At 33.5% G+C, this 4801-nt stretch overlaps 1 pseudogene; it reads left to right on the forward strand.

Annotated features, from left to right (window-relative positions):
• Positions 1-300: 300 nt before the first annotated feature.
• OR4G31BP (olfactory receptor family 4 subfamily G member 31B, pseudogene) lies at positions 301-4453 on the forward strand (annotated as a pseudogene).
• Positions 4454-4801: the final 348 nt, after the last annotated feature.

Here is a 4801-nt window from a genome sequence, read left to right on the forward strand (position 1 = left end):
TACAGTTAAGAGATTTTTTATTTTTTTTAATCAATTGCTCTCTGAAATGACTGTACACTTTACATTCCCACAAGCTGGGAATGAGAAGCACTGCTCCCCCAATCCTACAGCAACAAGTTTAACGACTCTGTTGAGGAATAAATAGAAAAATAGAATGTAGTCTCTAAATTTGTAGTAATTTTAGAAAAATCTCCTCAATACCAAGTTTTAAAAATTAATTCATACATACTTTATTTAAATTTTATAATTCTACTTTTACATTTAAGCCTTTTAATCATCCAGAACTTATTTTGCTGTAAGATGTATGGTAAGATACAATTTTATGTTTCCAGTGTTGGACTACATGTTTAACAACTATCGAATACTCTGAATTTATTGAATAACTCTCCATTTTCCTACACATTTGCAATGTCTTTTCATCACATACTAAATTCTTTAATTTTTATCTAACTCATAACTATATTTTGTTACATTTATCTGTCCAACTTAAGTTAATCAGTTTAATAGGTATAGGTTTATGATACATTCCAATAACTTTAATAGGAAACATTCTCTTTTCTCCTCAACCTGCCATTTTGTTTCCCTTCCAAAATTTCTCTCGACTTTGAAATGGACTTTTGGATCACATTGCAATGTTCCAAAAGATTTCTACTGGACTTTTAATCAGCAATTGCATAGATTATTTCAGTGAGAATTGATGTTTTTATAACCTTGAGTTTTCTTTTCTCTATTAGCATGGTTTCATCTCCATTGCTTTCAGGGTTACAAATATATCAGAAAAGTTTATGTTCTTTTAATGGAATGTATACACTTCACAGTTGTTTCATTTGTAAATGAGATCTCTCTTATCACATTTTAACAGGTTATTATTGACACTATATTTATTAAAATGAGATTGTTTAAGAGAGTTAATATTTGTCATAAGTTTTTAATTTGCAAATGAGTATAGTTCTTCTACCTTCACTTTAATGGTATTACTTGATTTAATCTTCTTGTCTATCACACATGATTGAAACGTAGTGCTATAGGCTTCCTTCTTTATGCTCTTGATTTTAATGTTTCATCTATAATCAGATATTGAGTGTTGCTTTAAAAATTCTATTAAAAGCATTATGTTTAAAATAATTCTTAATCATTCTTATTTTACTAAGAGTTTTTATCATGAATCAATTTTGAAATTTAGTTAGTAATTTTTTGGTATATGAATTCCCTAAAATTTTCATGGAAATACCCTCTGAAATCAAATATTGCTCATCTCCTCTCAGGGTATTATGTGACATGCTGTGGGATTTCAAAAATTTACTATTTATAGAATCACCAAAGGCTTTAAGTAGGAATGCCATTTGACTTTTATTAGACATATCTGGACTCAGAGTATAGAATGAGTTGTAGTTGTGGACCATTCAGGAGCATTTTCAGCTGTAAATATGGGAAAATATGTAGATAACAAGGAAAAAAAAGTGACAACAAAAATGAAGAGGAGGGAAGTGAATTGAGAAATATTTGAAAGTACAAATTGCTCAGCTAGAGACCCAAAGTGAAGTACGGACAAGAGTGCCACGCAGGTATCTATATTGGGCATCTGGAGAATGGCAATAATATTTATTAAAGCATTGGAGTGGATTATAATATTATGAGTTCAGTTTTGACATGTTGACTTAAAGATGGAGGTGGGACTTCCATTTGTGTATACCACATACAGCTTTGGATATATTACTCTGGGAGTCTAGTGATAAGTCTACAGATAAAGATGTGAACATGTAGATACTACAAGGCACAAGAAGGGAGACCATTCTTGGCTTTGAGTAAGTGACACAGCATGCATTTTGGATCCTAAGTTCCTTCTAACTTTTCACTATTATTTTTAGTATATGGGCTTTAAAAATTCATGGTTGCTTCACTTTTAAGAATTATAGTAGCATCAAATGTAGGAAAAATGGACCTGGGAAATCCATCTCCACATGAAGATTTGTCCTTATATTTGGAAAAGAAAGGCCTCCACAGATAACATTGGTACATCTCATTGAACAATTCTGGGCTACGTGCCCCGTCTAACACCAATTCATGGTCATGGAAAGTGAGATTGTAGAAATTGGCTTAGAAAAATCATTTGACATGTTCTCAGGCTGAGACAGGGCTAGTCTCTCCAAAAATTAGAGATTTCAACCTACTACCTGAACAGTAGATTTTCTGTCAGCAAGAAGTGGAAAGGAAATGGCTTAATGGAAGGCAAGAAGCCAAGGACAGAGGCAGTCCAAAAACAAGGGCTTAATTAATAGTATCAAATCCTACAGGGAGATCAAGGTAAATGATGACTGAAAAGTGATTATTATAAGATGTATGCAGAATTCAGAGTTTCTTTCTATAAAGCAGGAATCTGCGGACACAAGTTTTAGCTTATGAATAAACAAAAAGTGAAGGTAAGCTTGCCAATGAAGAGTTGGAGACAGGAGTAATTCAAAGGGGATACAAGATTTAGAGATTTGACTTTTTTTTTTTAAAGCTCACTCTGATAATAGGTCAGGGAAAATAAAAAGTTGAAGAAGGTTAATTGAATAATTCTTCGGGAAGATCCAAGGTATACTTGAAAGGAATGGCCTTGAAAAGCATAGCGCCATGGTTTAGAGCTTGGATTATGGAGTCCTACAGCTGTGGATATAAGTTTTCGCTCTGACATTTGATCTCTCTGAGACTCAGTTACTCCATTGGTAACATAAATCTAATAAAAAACTATCTTAAAGAATTTTATAAAGTTAAACTGAGATTATATGGTTAGTACAGTGCCTTGCATAGAGGAATCACTTAGTAAATGTTATCTATTAATAGTACCTTTGTTTCATAAACATTTTCTAACTTACTAGCTGGTATTTATTCTCTTGTATCCAATATTTTATTTGATATAGGGGTCCATACATGCACCATGATAATAATGTTTCTTGAGCAAAACATATGGATAATCTCAACTTGAGCACCTGATTTGCAAGGAAAATTTTACAAACAAAAGCAAAACCAAAATACACTTACAAGGTGAAGCAAGGTAAAACATATTAAACAATTTTGGCCTACAGATCTCTATTTGACCAGTGAAATAAGAAATTCTACTAAGGAGAATTTCCAAGTTGGTATGAGAACATTACTGTGATGGTGACAGAAATGTCTGAGATGATTTGGTTGGGAGGACATCTAAGTACGTGGTCAGAAAAAATGACTAAAAATCCTTGAGAGGAAAAACAAAATTATCATCTGATAATGGAATAAGAATGGATGTAACCCCACTGGAGGAAAAGCACTCCCATCTAAAATATTCAAGTTTTATTTTTCTTTTTAGGTAATCACTTTGCTGATTGCTGTAATTCTATTTATTAATTTTTTAACCTAAGTAAATTATTTCTCACTCAAGGATATGAGCCCACAGAACAAATTAGTAAGAATAAAAGGAAGTCTACTTTTGTGCCACTGATTCTGACTTTCCAGAATCTTCTATCCTCAGGTGATTTAAAAAATCTGCTTTCCCCCCCAAATCAGTGGACGGAATAAATGAGTCTGCTGTTTCTGAGTTTGTGTTGCTAGACTCTCCAGTTCTTGGGAAACTAAAGTTTTTCTCTTGTTGGTAGTCTCCTTGATCTATTTAGGGATCATTCTGGGAATTGTCTTCATTTTGTTTTTGGTAATATTTCATTCTCACTTACATTCTCCTATGAACTCCCTGCTCACCAACCTGTCCCTCATTGATGTGGGCCTTTCATATACAATAGTCCACAAGATGATCACAGACCTTCTAAATGAATACAAGGCCATTTCTTCCCAAGGTTGTATGACACAGATATGCTTTATCCACATCACGGGAGGAGTAGAGATGGTGTCACTCATAGCCATTTGACAGGTGCACAGCATTTGTAAGCTTCTCCACTACTTGAACATTAGGAACTCTAAAATATGGGTTTCATTTGTAATCACTGGCTAGGTAACTGGGGTGATCCGTGCTATGTCTCAGTTTGCTTTTGTTGTAAACTTGCCTTTTTGTGGCCCTAATAAAGTAGACAGCTTTTATTGTGACTTTTGCAGGATAATAAAACTTGCATGCGCAGATGGACCCATGTTTGAATTTATTGTTGGTGCCAACAGTGGCTTTAAGACTATGGGTACCTTCTTCCTGCTAATCCTTTACTATATCTTTATTTTGCTCACCATCTGGAAACTTTCTTCAGGAGGCTTATTGAAGGCATTTGTCACTTTGTTGGCTCACATCACTGTGGTTGTTCTTTTTTTCACTCCATGCATGTTTCTCTCTGTATGACCTTTCCTCACATCATCAATTGACAAATACGTGTTCACTGCTGACTTTGTTATCACCCTGGTCTTGAATTCTGTCACCTATACATTAAGGAACAAAGACATAAAGGTAGCCATAAAAAGATTGAGCAAATGGGAACATTATATCAGATTTTGCTGATTAGATATGATTCTGGAGTTCTAAAATTGTACATTCATAATCCTTTTGGATATCTCCTCTTAGACATCTGAAATTTAACATGGCCAGATTTGGACATATCATCTACCTCATTAAATGGTTTTCTATTATTTCTGCTGAGCATTTTCTCATTACCTTCGCTATCATGAGAAATGAGAATTCACCATGATATGAGTTATTTTATTAAACAGAATTTTCTAGTAAATAATATTTAATTGAAATTTTAATCATCTTGAAAATATAAAGGATATAATTACATCTCTTATGCTCCCCATAAGGTTTGCAAATGAAATGCAAACTTACTTTGTCAAATGTCAGGAATCATCACAT

Source organism: Equus caballus, chromosome 1, assembly GCF_041296265.1.
Source record: "Equus caballus isolate H_3958 breed thoroughbred chromosome 1, TB-T2T, whole genome shotgun sequence".
Taxonomy (NCBI): domain Eukaryota; kingdom Metazoa; phylum Chordata; class Mammalia; order Perissodactyla; family Equidae; genus Equus; species Equus caballus.